The sequence below is a fragment of the Peromyscus eremicus genome, chromosome 1 (assembly GCF_949786415.1).
Source record: "Peromyscus eremicus chromosome 1, PerEre_H2_v1, whole genome shotgun sequence".
Taxonomy (NCBI): domain Eukaryota; kingdom Metazoa; phylum Chordata; class Mammalia; order Rodentia; family Cricetidae; genus Peromyscus; species Peromyscus eremicus.
The window spans coordinates 92285489-92304113 of record NC_081416.1 but is presented as its reverse complement, the minus strand read 5'-3'; the positions used below and the strand labels follow the sequence as shown (position 1 = coordinate 92304113).

Here is an 18625-nt window from a genome sequence, read left to right as displayed (position 1 = left end):
GTCACATATCCTAAACAGATATTTACTCAGCTGCAAGATAAGCACCAAAAATAATAAGTTTAAGATTCATCCTAGAAATAATTCAACTTGCTCATAATCAAATACAAATAGTGGCAAGAATTGAACTAATTAAAAAAAAAAAACTATTGTTCCTTTGCCAAAAGAGGATATCAGACACGAATTCTAGTATTAACTCTTTATCACCATCATATTGACATCAGAGAAAGATGTCTGAACTGTCTGGTAGACTTCACCTTTGGACACCTTGCCTTTGGTGTGACATAGTCATCCTGTGTGAAAAATAAATCAATTCCTGGTAAGTTGAACTGGTTCTACACTGGGAAAACCCAAGATTTCAGCTGCTGCTGAAACACTTTGGACAACAAAGGCACTGCGTGAAACTAAGCAAGACAGTATATGTTGTATACCAAACTCAAAATCAGTGAGTTTCTACTACAATTCACTGACACGTGGATCCTTGGATGGCCTTGCCTCTCTAATCATCAATCTTAAATTAGGGTGATACTTCCCCAAACACAGAAAGAATGCCTGTATGGCAGCAGGGAGGAGTACCAGAGACACAGGAGATGGACAATGACAAGCCAACCTCATAGCTTAATACTCCTAGCAAACTCCACTTGCAGCTCTAAAGAGTTGTAGTGGAGGAGGGGGTATAGAGATTGTTCTGAGGCCGCAAGCATGCATACTAAGCACAAGCTGTCCCACTGACTACACCATCTGCCCTGTAAAGAGGCTCATCAGTCTCTCACTTCTAAAAGTAACAAAACTTGTATTAACGTCCCATTTTCCCCATGGGTGATTTGTAGAGAAAGCCAACTGAACAGAAGGCATCAAGACTTTCTTCCACTGGGACCCAGGACATTAGTTATTTTCATTTCTAGCTGCTGGGACCTCTTATGTGTGCTGAAGCAATTGCAAGAGGCAATGATGAGGTACAAGTCATTCTTTTTGTCTGAAAATTTAATTTACAAATTATACATAGAACTGTGTGTGTGTGTGTGTCCACAACTGCATGCTTGCTACAGAGTGTGTGTGGAGGTCAGAGAACAACTTTCAGCAGTTCTCTTCTTCCACTTACTGAGACAAGGTCTATATTTTCTTTATGCCACACTGTACTCCAGGCTACCTGACCTTTGACCTCTGATTTTCCTGCCTCTGTATTATTATCCCATCTCACTGTAGGAGGGCTAGGATTTCAGATACAAACTGCTACTGCCTCTGGTGTTTACAAAATATTCTATTATTTAAATTACATATATATGTGTTTCTATGTGTAGCTATGTGCACCAGTGAGTGCAGGTACTCATGAAATCTAGAAGAGGGCACTGGATACCCTGGAGCTGGAATTACTGTTGGTTGTGAGCTGCCCCATATGTGTGCTGGGAACTGAACTGTAGCCCTCTTGCAAGAGCAGCAAGCACTATAACTGCTGGGCCATCTATCCAGCCCCTACATCTAGCTTTTTATGTAAGTTCCAGAAATGAACTTAGGGCAATCACTTTTACCCACTGAGACATCTTGCCAGCCCATGTGTGGAGCTGTTTTAATTCCTAAGAAAAGCCTTTGCTAGACCTGCTTTTTCGGGAAGAAAATTAGCATACCTTAAAAATCTCTAAATATAGTCCTGAATCTTAGTTCCACTTACGTGAGCATTAGTGAGCAGCTAATATTGGCCAGATACTTATTAGAAACACTGACATCTGGAATTTCTTTTAATTTTCATTAACCAAATATTCACTTTGTTGGATGAACAAGTCCAATTATGTGTAAGGTTCTTAGGAAGATAGTATGCTTTGAGAACAGAAGCCAATTGTTTGCTCACAATTGCATCCTATGTACCTACCATGAAATAAGTCCACAATGCATTCATGCTGTTTGAGTGAATAAAAGATAAATAAGCTGAGCATGGTGAAATGCCTGTGATTGTACCTCTCAAGAGGCTGAGGCAGGGAGTCAAGAGTTTGAGGCATACATGGGCAACACAGGAAGACTTCATAAGAAAAAAAATAGTAGTAGTATAGCTAGAAATACAAATAGTAACACTTCCCAGGTTGCAGTCCTGTAGAGACATGTCACGTATAAACAACAGAATGAAAGAATAGCTATATGATAGAGCTAGCAGCAAAAAGAGAAGTAGTGGTTAGCACTAACCAGCTGTGCACTTTAATCACAATGTATGTTCGGAACACAGACTGCTGAAAATAGGAAGCATTTGTGGAAGGAATTTGGTCTGTTTAGTGCCTAAATTAAGGACTTCAGAGATACACTTTCCCATGTCCCAGTTGTTCGTGCCCTCAACACAGAGCCAAGACAAGATTTGAGCATAAACATCCTGACTCTAATTCGGATAGCATGAATACAGTCCTTTCATCCTCTCTCCTACTTCTCCTCTGCCTCCAAGCCATTTCCTCTGTACTGTCTTCTGTCAGACAAATGAACATCTAATTTTCAGACGAAGTAGCTTTGGCTCTCTTTGTGTAGAGAAGTACAATACAGCTTGATTACATGGTTATGTTCCATACAGATGCCTGGCAACACATCTTATAGCTACGTGTTTCTATTTTTTAACTCTGAGGGACTTAAAATTCAACTAATTTACTGCACACCGAAACAGAACTTGACGTCACAGAAATGGGCTTTATGTCCTTTTTCTGTTTTAAGAAAGAAAAACTGAAGCAGAGTGAGTTGTCTGGGTTTTGGTTCATTAATTTCACTTTGACATACTGATTTTGCTTTTCTTTTCAGGGACAGACTTTTGGGTCTATAGCTCTAGTACTCATGAAGCAGTTGTTTCCCCTAGCACATATGCCCATTAGCCTGGCTGTGGGGCTATGCTTCCTGGCACAACAACTAGGTTTCTCTGTATTAGGAAAATGGGAGACATGGTTGGCCTAGCATGACTCAGCTTTCTAGGACAGATGTTTCCAAACATGCTTTCTTTTTCTTCTTAGTTTTTTGTTTAGATTTGGGGGTATCTCAGGAATCTGGGGGCTGGGGGTTAAGGTATTTGGTTGTTTTGGAGACAGGGGTTTCATGTAACTCAGGCTAGTCTCCAATATGCTGTATAACTGAGGATGACCTTAAACTCCCGATCTTCCTGCTTCACATCCAAAGTCCTTTCTTTTTTGTTTTTTGTTTTTGTTTTTGTTTTTGTTTTTGTTTTTGTTTTTGTTTTTGTTTTTTGAGACAGGGTTTCTATGTGTAGTTTTGGTGCCTGTCCTGGATCTTGCTCTGTAGACCAGGCTAGCCTCAAACTCACTGAGATCCACCTGGCTCTGCCTCCCGAGTGCTGGGATTAAAGGCGTGTGCCAATGCTGCCTAGCCAAAGTCCTTTTCTAATATTTAAGAATATTGTGTTTTAGTTAAATTGCCAAACTTCAATGTTATTTGAAATCATCTGGAAATGGTTTTTAAAAATAGTAATCATCAAATAAATAAAAAGCCAGGTGTAGTGGCACATGCCTTTAATCCCAGCACTAGGAAGGTAGGGGGATCTCTCTGAGTTTGAGACCAACCTGATGAACATTGCAAGTTCTAGGCGAGCCAGGGCTACACTGTGAGACCTTCCCTCAAAAAAAAAAAAAAAACCATAAAAACAAACAAAAAATATTAATCATGACTCTGTGGTGATATATTGTGTCCCCCCAAAATATTGTGTACCCTAATAAAGTTTATCTGAGGATCAGAGGAAAAAGCCAGCGACTAAAGTAAACATAGAGGTCAGGCAATGGTAGCATACGCCTTTAATCCTATCACTTGGGAGGCAGAGATCTGTCTGGATCTCTGTGAGTTCAAGGCCACACTGGGAACAGAGCCAGGAGTGGTGGTACACACTTTTAATCCCAGCACTAACCATAAAGGTCTGGAGGTCTGTACAGATAGGAAGTAACAGAGCTGGGCAGGAAGAGGAAGTGATGTAGCTGGGCAGAGAGAGGAAATGAGATGGCAGAACAGAAAGGCATATAGGTGTGGGTATACAGGAATAGGTCTCTTTGGAGACTGAGGTGTCGGTGAGGTAAAGTTGTCCGTGGCTTGTCCTATTCCTCCGATCTCTCAGTTTTTCACCCCAATATCTGACTCCAGGTTTTTTATTAATGAGACCATTTAGCAATTCATCTTACAATGACTCCATAACCTTAACAAGTACTATTTAATCCAATCTACTTTCCATTCACCCAGATTTGAGAAGAAATTCATTTCTAAAGCAACTGGATGTGATAAGAGATAGTTGTAATTTCATCACTTACATCAGCTTGACTGGAGGCTGGAGGATTGCTGTGAGTTGAAAGCCAGCCTGAGAGATATATAGGGAAACCCTGTCTCAAGAACAAAAACATGGCTGGTGATATTGCTTAGTTGGTAGAGGGCTTGCCTAGAACCCAGAAGTCCTAGGTTTGATTTCCGCTGCTGCATAAAAGTTGGGTATGGTGATATGCACATCTGTAATCCTAGCATGTGAGAAGTGGAGGCAGGAGGATTAGAAGTTCACGTTCCTCTTTAGCTATATAGTAAATTCAAGGCTAGCCTGAGCTCTGTATAAGACCCTGTCTCCAGATGAATAAAGACACAAACAAATAAACATATAATTCAGCCCATGTTCACCCTTGAGGCTTTCACATGAGCTTTAAGACTCTGGGGCAGGGGTTGGACAGTTAGCTCTTAGGCTAAGAGCACTAGTTGCTCCTGCAGAGGATCCAGGTTCAGTTCCTAGTACCCATGTGATGATTCACAACCACTGATAACTTCAGTTTCAAGGGATCCATGTCTCTCTTCTGACCTCTGTGGGCACCATGCACATGTATTGTGGACATACACATGTGCAGACTAAATAAAATAAAAATCTAAAAAGCAAAAAATTAAGAAAGACTCTGGGCCAGTGTGGGCATCAACACCTCCAGTATGTAAATCTGCATAATTCCAAACACACTGGGAAATAGGTTAAAGCCCTGCACAATTGTTCAGCAAGTAAAAGCACTAACCATACGAATCTAACAAACCCAACTCAATCCCCAGAACCCAAATAAAAATCCAGGTGCATCTGTAATCACACCACTCATGGAGATGGGAAATGCCCTTCTTCACTGGAAGCTAGTCTTCACAGCAGCAAAAACCATTCCTCAGAAAAGTAGAAGGTGAGAACTGATTCCTGAAAAATGTCCTCTGACACCTACATATTCACCATGGCACATGCACACCACACTCACATGTAAAAATTTAAAAATAAAAAAGAGCTCTGACAAGTACAAAGAGTGCCAGATACAGTGGTGTATGTGTGTAATCCAAGTGGAAGGCTAAGGCAGGAAGGGGTCCCCACGAGTGTTATGGAAGGCCTTGTTCATCCTCTCTTTGGCTTTGTACTTTCTTTCCAAGCCCCTCAAGAACTGTGGCATGTGTAGAGTCACTGGTTTCTCACTCAGATCTAAGCAGTTGTTACAAGTAGACTCTGGTCTAGACCTGCTAACTTAGAATCCCCAAGGCCAATCAACACTAGGCTAAACAATAAGGTCTTTACTTTGTTAGTTGTACAGTGCATAATTTTCCTTCTAGGAAAGCCCCACCATTACCACACACTTACACAAGCTTCTCCAAAGGAACCATAAAAATATTTTATGAATTGAAATAGAATGAAGTTCTTTCCTCCACAAGAATACTTGGACACAACTACCTCTACAGCCTACCTCTAAAAGAAAAAAAAATAAAGCCTATGTTTAACAAAACTTTTTAATAGATTACTGAGGAATCAGCAAGATTTTGTGAAGCAAAGAGAACTAGTAAGTCACTTATGACACTGTTTCTGGGAAGACCTGAACAAACATCTCACCCTAGGAAGAGAGCCATCAATAGACCCATGTTAAGGATACCACCAAAGTCTTAACTTGGTGAATCAATGAGTTTTACTGGGGTTACTTACAGGAGCAGCAACGACTTCAAAGACAGCTATATCACCAAAGCCCACCCCTGTATGGGCATGGCTGACAAAACCTGGAAACCTGGGGCTCATTATACAATTTGCAGGTTGCTCCACAGATTGAAGAATGTCTTTTGTAGGCAGCTCAGTTAGGCTGAGCTTTTTCCAGCTTATTTGAGAATGTCTCTGCTATCCTTACAGTTTGTGTGCTTGTAGAGGAAGGAACCTAGTATATCTTATCAATTTCAGGGACTTCCTGAAGCCTTTGGGTTGTTTACTTCCTAAGCTTAATGCCTGAATGTTTTCACGTCCTCTTAGAACATCCAGTGTCTTCAAGAGTTCTCCTCCAGGTGGGCAGTAGTGGTGCAAGCCTTTAATCCCAGCACTCGGGAGGCAGAGCCAGGTAGATCTCTGTGAGTTCAAGGCCAGCCTGGGTTACAGAGCGAGATCCAGGACAGGCACCAAAACTACACAGAGAAACCCTGTCTCAAACCCCCCCACATACACACACACAAAAAAAAAAAAAACTCCCCTCCAAAAGGGCCATTTTAACTCTGAGGAAATTGCTATACCACTCTACTGAAACTACTGATTTCATACTAACCTATAATCCAGAAAAACTAACTAAATGTATATCTGATTAAAGACTGCTTAAATAAATTTTTTAAAATATTTACTTACTTACTCATTGTGTATGTATGTGGGTGAGTACACACATGCCACAGCACAAATGTGGAGGTCAGAAGACAACTTGCTGGAGTCCTTCTCTCTTTGTATCATTTGGGTTCTAGGGACTTAACTCAGGTCATCAGGCTTAGTAGCAAATGACTTTAGCATTAGCTGAGCAATCTCACCACTCCAAGATTTCATTTTTTAAATTTCAAGAAATAGGAAATTCAGAACACTGTTCTATAAATTATATGAAAAACTTTTTTTACATTGATTTAAAAAGCATTTTTATATACACTATAGGTAAGACATACCTGATTACACTTTAAAAACAATACAAATTAATATACAGGGAGAAATAAGCACCCCCTCCCCAAATTTTGTATGCGTGTGCTTGTTCATTTGTGTTCAAGTATACATGCGCCACTGTGCCTTTGTGGTCACAGGACTAGCTCCAGAGTAGTCTTCTCCTTCCACCTTGTTTGAGGCAGGGTCTCTTTGTTGTTCACTACTACTACATAGGTCAAACTAGCTAGCCTTCAAGGATTCTTCTGTGTCAGCTTCCCATCTCTTCATAGGGAGCACTTAGAAACAGATGCATGCTACAGCATCCAGCTTTATATGGGTTCTTGGGATTTGAACCCAAGCCCTCACACTTGTATGGCAAGCATTTTACTCACTAAGCCATTTCCTTCCCCAAAACTTTCCTCTCATTCTTGCCCATCAGTTCTCCTCTTTTGGGGAAATCACTGCAAATCATGTATTCTTCCAGAGATGCTCAATGGAAAATGCAGAATTGTTAATATGTATTGAATTCATTTCAAGGAGGAAAGGTTCACATCTTTCAACAGATTCTCAAAGAGGTTCATGATCTCAAAAAAATTAAGAGTAACTATTTTAGAGCAAAGCTAAAGAGTGGTGCACTACCTCAATCAATTAGTAGGATTAGCAGAACTGCATCCTGCATGTGGTGTTTTAAATAAGAATGGCCCCCATAGGACTGGGCAGTGGTAGTGCATGACTTTAATCCCAGCATTCAGAGGCTTAGGCAGGTGGATCTTTATGAGTTCAAGGCCAACCTGGTCTACAGAGCAAGTTTCAGGACACCCAAGGTCACACAGAGAAACCCTGTCTTGAAATACCAAAATGGCCCTCATAGACTCATATATTTGAATGCTTAGTCATTAGGGAGTAGCACTATTTTAGAAGAATTAGGGGGTGTGTGGCCCTGGTAGTAGGTGTGGTCTTATTGGAGGAAGTGTGTCACTGGGAGTGGCTTTTGAACCTTCAAAAGCCCACACCAGACTCAGTTTCTCTCTCTGCCTGTGAATCAGGATGTAGCTCTCAGCTATTTCTCCAGCACCATGCTGCCATCATGGTCCCCACCATGATGAGAATGCCTCTGAAAGCAAGCCCCCAATTAAATGGTTTCCTTTATAAGAGTTGCCATGATTATGGCATTTCTTCATAGTAACAGAACAATGATTGAGACAATGCATTTACTTATTGGTTTTTCTCTGTATAATTCCAGACAACAAAATCGCAACAAGCAGTGTGGGTTAGCATGCATATATGGTTATAAAAACACTCCATGTGCTTGTTAATAACTTCCTGATTTTTATTTCTGTTGCTTCCAAATAATGTTAGTGTTGACTGACAAAGAGTGGAAATCTGTAGGAAATTTTTGGTATGTGGATATGCACAAAGAGCACACATTTTTCTCTCATAGCCTAAAAATTTTCTACTGGATAAAGGAAAGATTTTATTTAGCTCTACAAGGATTTCAAAAGAAATATTAACTGGTAATCCTGGTTACTACAGTTAACAAGTTATAGGGTTATTAGAAAAACTATAGCGCACACACACACACACACACACACACACACACACAGAGAGAGAGAGAGAGAGAGAGAGAGAGAGAGAGAGAGAGAGAGAGAGAGACAGACAGACAGACAGACACAGAGACAGAGAAACACAGAGAGAGAGAGAATTAATGGGAATCTTGCCTAGTTAATCTCATTTGGATTTCAATAATTATTTTCAAGTGTTACTACACTTGAGAGTTTTACAAAAAATTAAGATAAGTTCCTAGTTTCTTCATCTATGAGAGAACAACTGTGCTGCTTTCTTTAGCCCCCTTTCCACAGCAGATTCAGTTTCCAAGGCTTGAACCCCATTCATACCTTTCACTCTCCCCTTTCAAAGTATACCAAAGATGTAATACAGAAAATCAAAGTTTTCTTCCAATAACCAGTTCATGAAAAGATTAAATTAGACCTAGGTCCTTATGTTTTGTGCTACAATATCTGGTGTTTTATTCTAAATACTAGGCTAATAGTAACAATAGTTCACTTAAGAAAAGCATTGGGATAACTTCACTGATGCTGTTGGTTGGGTCAGTTATGAGAACAGGTGAGCTGAGATGCCAGGTGCTATGGATGCATAGAAGGTGAGAAAAGGATCAGAGAGGCCCATTTGATGTGCTGGATAGTTTTTAGTCAACTTGATAAGTTAAAGTCATTGGAGAGGAGAGACCCTTAATTAAGAAAATGCCTCCATAACATTGGCCTGTAGGCAAGCCTGCAGGGCATTTTCTTAATTAGTAATTGATGAGGCAGGACTCATCACATTGGTGGTGGTGCTATCCCTAGGCTGGTGGTCCTGGATTCTATAAGAAAGCAGGCTGAGCAAGACAAGGGAAACAAGCCAGTAAGCAGTACCCTCCATGACTTCTTCATCAGCTCCTCCCTCCAGGTTCTTGCTGTTTGAGTTCCTGTCCTGACTTCCTTCCATGATGAACAGTGATATGGAGGTGTAAGCCAAATAAACCCTTTCCTCCCCAAGTTGCTTTGGTCATGTTTCATTATAGCAATAGTAACCCTAACTAACACTTAAGGCTAGACAGTCTTCACCTACCTACAGGAGATTTTCAGGTTTTCTGCATTCAGAATGATGTAGGTCAGAGGTTTATCATATATAGCTCTTAGTATGTTGAGGCACTTTTCTTAAACTTAGTAGATTGTTCTTGTTTTTTGTTTTGTTTTTGGTATTCTAGTGTTTGTTTTGTTAGGGTTTTTGGTGTGTGTGTTTTTTTGTTTTGTTTTTGTTTGTTTTCTGAGACAGGGTTCTCTGTGTAGCCCTGGCTGTCCTGGAACTCACTCTAGAGACCAGGTTGGCCTTGAACTCAAGAGATCCGCCTGGTTCTGCTTCCTGAGTACTGGGATTAAAAGCATACACCACCATGCTCAGCTTCTTTATTTTTTAAACCATGAAAGAACGTTAAATTTTATTTTTAACCCTTCTGTGTATTGGGATAATCATATGGTTTTAATTCTTCCTTTTGATGTGAGATATTATATTTACTGATTTTTGTATATTGGATCATTCTTGCATTCCTGGCACAAACACTGCTTTATAATGGTTTACAATCAGTTTCATATGCTGTTGGATTTGAATTACTAGTATTTTATTGATAATTGACTGAATAATAAAAGGTCATAGGTGGTAAAACCATGACTCCATAACCTTAACAAGTGCTATTTAATCCAATCTGCTTTCCATTCACCCAAATTTGAGAAGAAATTTATTTCTAAAGCAGCTGGATGTGAAGAGACATAGTTGCAATTTTAGCACTTAGGAAGCTAAGGCATGTGGATTGCTGTGAGTTGAAAGCCAACCTGAGATACATGTAAAGAATCAGGAACAAAAGTGGCAGCTGCACATGGTGGAGCAAGCCTTTAGTCCCAGGACTCGGGAGCCAGAGGCAGGTAATCTCTGAGTTAAAAGGCCAGCCTGGCTACTACCGTCTCAAATAAAATAAAACAAGCAAGAAAGAAAGCAAGTTCTCAACCCTTGGTGCCCATCAAAAAATATTCTAAGAGAATTGTCATTTTCCAATTCTTTTTTTTTTAAATCTTCTATAAAGAATAAAAGATTTAGGGTTGGAGAGATGACTCAGACACTAAGAGTGCTTGCTTTCAGAGAATCAGAATTCAGATCACAGCACCCACAGCTGGTGACTTCAAATTGCCTGAAACTTCAGCTCCAGAGTATCTGATACTGTCTTTAGGCCTTTGAGGACACTTGTACACACACACACACACACACACACACACACACACACACACACACACACACAAATAAGTAAAAAATAAATAAACCTTAAAAAAAAAAAACAAGTAGAAAAGATTTGCCTTCTGAGAGGAAAATCTATGAGCAGCTTTTAAATGCAATACGTCCTTAGGATATCTACTACATATCTCCCAATCAGAATTCCTAGAAGTGAGATCTAGGTACATATGTAAGACGAATTGCTAAACGGTCTTATTAATAAAAAAAAAACTCAGGGGCCAGATATTGGGGTGAATGCTGAAAAATCAGAGAAGCAGAACAAGCCACAGCCAACCTCACCTTGCCAACATCTCAGCCAATCCTGTTTCCTCAAACTGGAAGCCTCTGAGTCCTCATCTGAATGGATCTCAGCTGAACTGCTGCTAAAAGCCTAAAAGCTTAAAAAGCCTCTAGTTCCTGGTCCTCACACCTTATATGCCTTTCTGCTTCCTGCCGTCACTTCCTGGGATTAAAGGCATGTGTCCTTCCCAAGCAAAGACATGAGATGTCAAGTGCTGGGATTACAGGTGTGTGTCACCATGCCTGGCTGTTTCCAGTGTGGTCTTGAATTCACAGAGATCTGGATGGATCTCTGCCTCCGGAATGCTAGTATTAGGATTAAAGATGTGTGCTACCACTGCCTAACCTCTATGTTTAATATAGTGGCTGTTCTGTTCTCTGACCCCCAGATAAGTTTATTGGGGTGCATAATATATCAACCACATACATATAATTTGGGGGGGGGGGTGTTCTATGAGGAATTCTATATGAAGAAAATTCTGAGTCCAGAGATGATCAAATTTACATACATAGTTTAAGATCTTATTCTTTATGTTTAGTTATGTATGCCTGCATGAGAGTGGGAAGGGTGTTGATCCCTTGAAGTTGGAGTGACAAGCTGACTGACATGGGTGCTGGAAACAAAGCAAGGTTCTCAGCAAGAGCAGTGCATGTTCTTACCCACTAAGCCATCACTCCAGTCCTAACACACATGTAGTTTAATAAATTAATTATTCTCCTGACAGCTGGAATGACAGATGCTAAAATAAAGGATTAGGAAAAGACTATTCACCTTAACGTTTGCATAATCACAGTTATGACTTTGAAAATTTAAACATCATTAAAACGGGTGGCCTTTTGTCTGCATCTATCATGATACTTCAGGGTAGCTTTTCCCCAAAGTTCTGCTATTCTGGGAAACAGGGTTCACACACCAGAGCCATTCTCAGTTTCCTGGAAGGCTAAGCACTTTACCTAATCTCCTTCTCCTTTTTCTTTAGAATAAATACTATCCTAAAGAAAAATACTAAGTAAATAAATACTAAAGATAAATATTATCCATAGTTCCTTCCATATTCATCATTCCACTTTTAACTATAGAAGACTTGGACAGCTAAGAGATAAATGTTCAAAAAGTCTAAGCTGCAGGTGCCTAGGAAGCTGTTACTCTAAGTCTCCTCTGTGTGTGTGTTTTAGTACCAAGTGTTATTTACTATAACATATGCACTCACTTTGAGTCTTAGATTTCTAATATAGACACTCTAGTACTGTGAAAAAATAAATCTACTGATGATGATAAGTCAATTTGTGTGGCTGAAGCACGTTTTCAAAGCATCTCAACAGAAAGCAATTCCTAATAAATGGCACTGGAAGAGCCTGACTGACAAAAGAACCTTAATCGGTTCTGAAACTTCACAGTAAGATGCAAGACACTGATAGGTAAACCTCCCAGCAATGAATGTCACTCAACAATCCTTTTACTACTAGTGATTTAGATGCTTCTGGCTCTGCACAGCAACAGTCCTAAGCTTGTCTATTCTCAAAACTTCTAACCAGGGTGCTGGAGAGATGGCTCCAAGCACCCACATAGGTTCACAACTATAGGTAACTCCGGCTCCAGGAGATCTGATGGCCCCTTCTGGCCTCTAGGCACCGCATAAACATGGTGCTCGTTAAAATTACAATGAAGTAAATGTTAAAAAAAAAAACCACCATCTCTTTAATGTCAATAGAAACCTTGACTTCACCACTTTAGTGAAAACAGACAGTGTAATCTTCCTCAGCTTTCCCCTGCCACATCAAAATAGCCCTTCATTCTCCCACATCCTGATACAAACAGCTTATTCTCTTGGGATAGAAGACCTCTTGGATCTCCTGGATCTTGCACTCTTTCTTGTTTGAGCCTCTTATTTCTTTGAGTACCTTTCTCTGTGGTCTTCTGAGAAGGGTGATCAATGATATCATTTTGTTCTTTGCAGGCTGAAAACAACCTCAATCTATTCACTCATTAGGTTGATAGTCTGGCTGAGAAAGTACAGAGAAAAATACAATGTTCCTGCAGATTGTAGAAGGCGTCATTTTACTAATTATACGTGTGCTTTCACATACTGCAGTTGAGAATATAATATACACTTCTGTCTTTGGAAGCTTGTATGGTCTTTCTCTGAAGCTCCAGATGATGTAGTGTAGTATGGGTACCTCTTCAAACACTGTCTTTGGTAATCTGGATACCCAGGTCTTTTTCTTTTGGTTTTATAAATTTGGTTTGGTTGCTTTGGGACAGAGTCTCGTGTATCACAGGCTGGTCTTAAAGTCCATATATAGACAGGATAGCCTTCAACTTCTGACCTTCTTCCCTCTACCTCCAAAGCACTGCAGTTACAGGCTTGTACATTGCCTGGCTTCAACTATTCCAGTTTTTATTCTCCAAATGCTCCGCTTGTTCATTTTTCCTGTAGCATCCGAGCTCTTTATTTGACCCCTGTGCTCCCAGCCTCTCTATCAACTCCTTTTCCCATCTCTATGACCACTCATCAGTGTCTTTCATTACTGAATCCTCTTCTGTGTAGTTTTCAAGTAGAAAATTTTCCTTTTGGCTCTTTCCTACATATAGGCATTTTATCTGTTTACATAGCGTCAGTTAAATATATTGATCTTGTCAAACTATTATCTCTAGAGCTCTAACTTTTCTCTTGTATTTTCTAGACATGAACTTTCAATTTACTTGTGAGGCATCTGTACCTGGAAATACCAGATACTGTGAACTTTACACCTCTGTTCTGGCTTAAAGCATTCTATGCTCCAATCTCATAACGACTTGTTACCAGAAAATATCACAAAAGTTAACATCTAAATAGGTTCAATACAAACGTCAAGCCTTTAGTCAAGCCTCCTCCGATTTCTTCCTGTCCTAGGCAGAGCGGACGAGTCATTTTCTGAGATAGTTCATATCTCAGGATGCTTGCTCACCAATACTGTTCACCATCACCCAATCTATGAACTAAGCAGACACTGGAAGGCTCTTGAAAGTATAGGCTAGTCACCTTTCTGTTAGCATCAGCTCCACCTTCAATACCTTGCAACTACCTATAGCTATAACTGTCAAATTACTGTCATTTCTTGTAGCAGGGATCTTAGAGAGTCTTATTAATAAAATCAAACCTGAGGCCAGTTACTGGGGTGAACACTGGTAAATCAGAGAGACAGAACAAGCCACAGCTAATCTCACCTGCCCAACTTCTCAGCTGATCTTGTTTCCTCAGACTGGAAGCCTCTGTGTCCTCATATCCGAATGGCTCTCAGCTGAACTGTGCTGCTCAAAACCTAAAAGCTTAACCAGCCAAATGCTTCTAGTTTCTGGTCCTCACGCCTTATATACCTTTTTGCTTTCTACCACCACTTCCTGGGATTAAAGGCTCGCTTTCTGGGATTAAAGGCATGAGTCACCATGCTCGGCTGTATCCTTGAACACATGGATTTCTGCCTCTGGAATGCTAGGATTAAAGGCGTGTGCTACCACTGCCTATCCTAAGTATCTAGTGGCTTTTCTGTTCTCTGACCCCAGATAAGTTTATCAGGGTACACAATATTTTGGGGAACACAGTACCACCACAATTTCTTTTTTTAAAAAGTTTTTAAAAATCATCTTTAACTTTGTATATGTGTGTGGGTTTCTGGAGTAGGAGTGTGCACACAAGTGCAGGTGCCCCAAGAAGTGTCAGATCCCATGGAGCTGGAATTACAGGCAATTGTAAACCACCTGACATGAATGCTGGGAACTCGGGTCCTCTGCAAGAGCAGAACATGTTCTTAGCCAGCTCCAAATTATAGGCATTTCAAATGAACATACAATAGAAATATTTGACAGTGTAATCCATCATTAAGCACAGAATGTAATTAGAAATGTAAACATGTATATATATATATATATATACATACAGATGTATATATATACACATATATGTATATATTTCTAGTTTTCCCAATCCAATCCAAAGACACATTCTTCAGAGTCACTTGCACACATATAAATCAGAATTTGAAATGCTAATTCAGTTTTCAAATCACTTGTTCTCCCAAGCAGGCACCCAAAAATTTACTTAGAAGACAGAACATGTGTTTTTTGAAAAGATAAAAGAACAAAACAAAACCAAGGGGGGGAAAAAAGAAGGCAAAGAGAAATCTTTTTAAAAAGTATCCCCCATAAGAATATGTTAGCAGTGGGTAACACCCAAGCACCCCAAGCATGCCAGCTGGTGACCACTTTTTCCAGAGATGTTAAGTGATTAAGGAATAAAGAAAAGACAGCCCTGAATCTGTATGGATCTTTGCTGCTATGGGCATTGTAAGGCTGAATAAAGAATGTCATTTGTATGCACGGGTTAGGCCTTGTGGGCTTTTTGTTTAGTTTTGATTTTTTTTTTTTTAACTAAGCCCTAATGCCAAATCTTTCTCCCCCCACCTTCCTGTTGAACTGATGCTATGTTAAGATATAAGCACAAACATCTCATAAGTGTTTTAAATCCATCCAATTGTTTGAGAAGGCATACGTGCTGGGCCATTGAAACCAAAACATTAGAGCTAAGAATTTTGATGAAGATAATAATTGCTTACAGACCAGCTTGTTTTAACTTGCTCAACAAAGAGCACAGTCCTTTACCACACTTTCATCATGGGCTTTTTCTCTTCATAATCACCACTATAATTAACCCTTTTAAAGGGGAGATTATCTGTAGGTTATAAGGAAGTTATCAATTAGATTCCATCATCTTCAAAATTTCACTTACCTAAACTTTTTATTCATGTTTTGTGGCTGACTTAAGCATTATTTTTACAACCCATTTGTCCTGTGTACAGTCCATTTCCAGAAGCCTTAGATGGGCCAATAATTTCCTTGTGTCTTATACTTCTAGGACATTTCTGTAGGTCTACAAAGCTGTAGTTGTATCTGAAAGCTGTGATGGGGCTCTGCCTCAGTTGGGAGTGATTCCCTCACTCCTTCCTGTTTCAATTCAATTATTTTTATCATTTGTGAACTTCGTTCAATGCTCAACTTTTTTTTTTTTTGCAAAAGGATGTCACATAGCCCAGTCTGGCCTCATTATATATCAAAAATGACCTCCTAAGTACTGGGATTATAGATGTATGCCACTATATGCAGTACTAGAGACTTGAACTCAGGGCTTCATGTATGCTTGGTAAGTACTCTATCAACTTAGCCACACTGCCAATCCCTGCACACGCAAACACAAACACACAAAAACACACACACACACACAAACACACACACACACACACACACACACACACACACACACAAAAAAAAAAAATTTTTTTGGACAAGTCTCACTGTATAAGCCCTGGCTGGCCTCAAACTCAGAGTGCTCTGCCTCCTGAGTGCTGGGATTAAAGGCATGCACCACTCTGCCCAACAACAGTCCTATTTTTAAGGGCCCTTCCCATGATAATCCTTGTAGGGAGTCTAGGGTGAGTTCAGTGCCTGAGAGGATGCTGATACTAATTTATTGACTGACAGAAAGGACCAAGCTCAGTTATCTGCTGGTGTCATCCTGCTTCTTTGGATTTCCTAGTCTCCATTTCCTCTATGCACATAGAAGTCCTAAAAAGTGAGGTACATTAGAGTTGTGGGATTGGGTTAAATCAGTCTTCATGATCAGATGGCTGCAGGGCCAAGCCATCCAGAAGTCAACAGGACTTCAAGTCAAAGGTAAAAAGTCATAAACAGACCAGGCAGCCACCCACAAGATCAAGGTAACTAATGGAACTAGGGGGAACCCAGGATTTGCTAAATCCCTAGCAGAACTCTAGAGACCTCACTCAGCAAGCTATGCTGCCTTCTGTTTCTCTCAAAGCAGGAAACTCTCCATCTCAGAAGCCTTCAGTTTCAGGGTGTGAAAGAAAAGGATATGACTGAAATCTCACAAGGAGAAAGATGTAAGAGACCTATGATGTCCAAAAGAACTGAGAGGTTGGCTGGGCATAGTGATACATGCCTTTAATCCTAGCACTCAGCAAGCAGAAGCAAGTGAATCTCTGTGAGTTCAAGGCCAGCCTGGTCTATATACTGGGTTCCAGGCCAACCAGAGCAACACAATAAGATGCTATCTAAAAAAAAAAAAAAAAACCCTAAGGGAGAGATTCTTGTTTTAGTTGTGGTTGTCTTTGGAGAGGGGTGAAAGAGACAGAGGTGTGAAGGTCTGTGCACAGAACCAAAGAAAATACTGTATGTTCTGCTTTATCAGCTCTGCCTTATTCCTTCAAACAGGGTCTCTTGCTGAACCACTAGATTGAGGTTGGCAGTGAACAAGCCCTGGCAATCCTCTTGTCTCCATTCACCCACAGCACTGGGGTTACCACCCCACTACCACATCTGTCTTTTTTTTCCCTAACATGAATACTGGGGATTCAAGCTCAGGTTATTGTCCTTATGCAAGCATACATTCTTATCCACTAGCCAACATCCCAGCAAGGAGCTGTATTCTTTTTTAAAAACCTGTGTGTGTTTGTTTATATGTATGTACAGGTGTGTGTGTGTGTGTGTGTGTAGATCAGAGGACAGCCTGAAGGAGTCAGTTAACCACCTTCCACATGTGGGTCCTGGAGACTGAACTCAGGTCACCAGGCTTGACAGCCAAGTATTTCACCTGCTGAGTCATCTTTCAGGACCCAAGTTACTTAATATTTTTAAACTTTTATTTTCTCATTAATGAAGTCCATCTGTGCAACTACAGCAACATGAATCCTTACTTCTTTTTTTCTTCGAAATTGGCTCAGGTAATCCACTGTCCATTTGTATGTACATGATCTCATGTAAATTCGAAGGGTTCCAAAGGGTGCTGCCTGGCTGAGGTTGCTCCAGGGCCAGATTCTAATGGTAGAAATTACATCTGCGCCTCTAAACTGAGGCCATTTATATATTCTTCCCATTTACTTCCCACTGGTATTTGTGTTACATCCTTTACTTTTTTCCCATGACCTGATGTTTGCACTGATTCTTGCCATTCACAGGCCGCTGGATTTTCTAATCTGTGACCTTGTTCTGAGTTTGGGCCACAGATACACTCTCGGTCTGAAACATTTGAGTGGCATCAGACCTCTGACCCAAGCCTCACAATAAATTCCTTCTCTTGCCACTATTCCTATGCTGTTCATTTCCATGTCTATGACTTATGTCCTTCCTCCCCAGCCAGTGCTGCCTGCAGTTCTGGTGCTTACCCAAGTTGTAGAATCTTCTTTAGAGCTTCAAGCAGGATAAAGGAATTAAGTAATGTCAAGTTTATATAACAATACTATGTAGAGAAGACAGAAACCTGCTCACAATTAACAGTAGTATTAAGTGATTGTGTCTTTCTGTATCTCAAGTTCACTGTCTTTTAAGTTGGCTTTTTTAAAGATTTATTTATTTTGATTTTATGTGTATGAGTGTTTTGCCTGCAAGTGTGTCTGTGTACCATGTGCATGAAGTGACCACAGAGGCCTTAAGAGAGCATCAGGTCCCCTGGAACTGTTATTACTATTGGTTGTGAATTGTCATGTGGGGTGCTGGGAGCCTCTGAAAGAGCTATCAGTGCTCTTAAGCATTAAGCAATCTCTACAGTCCCTACTGTTTGTTCTCCT

General features: G+C 40.3%; 1 protein-coding gene across 1 annotated transcript in view; it reads right to left on the bottom strand.

Annotated features, from left to right (window-relative positions):
- The window catches only part of Dennd2b (DENN domain containing 2B), a 192730-nt gene that overhangs the window by 159945 nt on the left and 14160 nt on the right, over positions 1-18625 (bottom strand). The window lies entirely within an intron of this gene.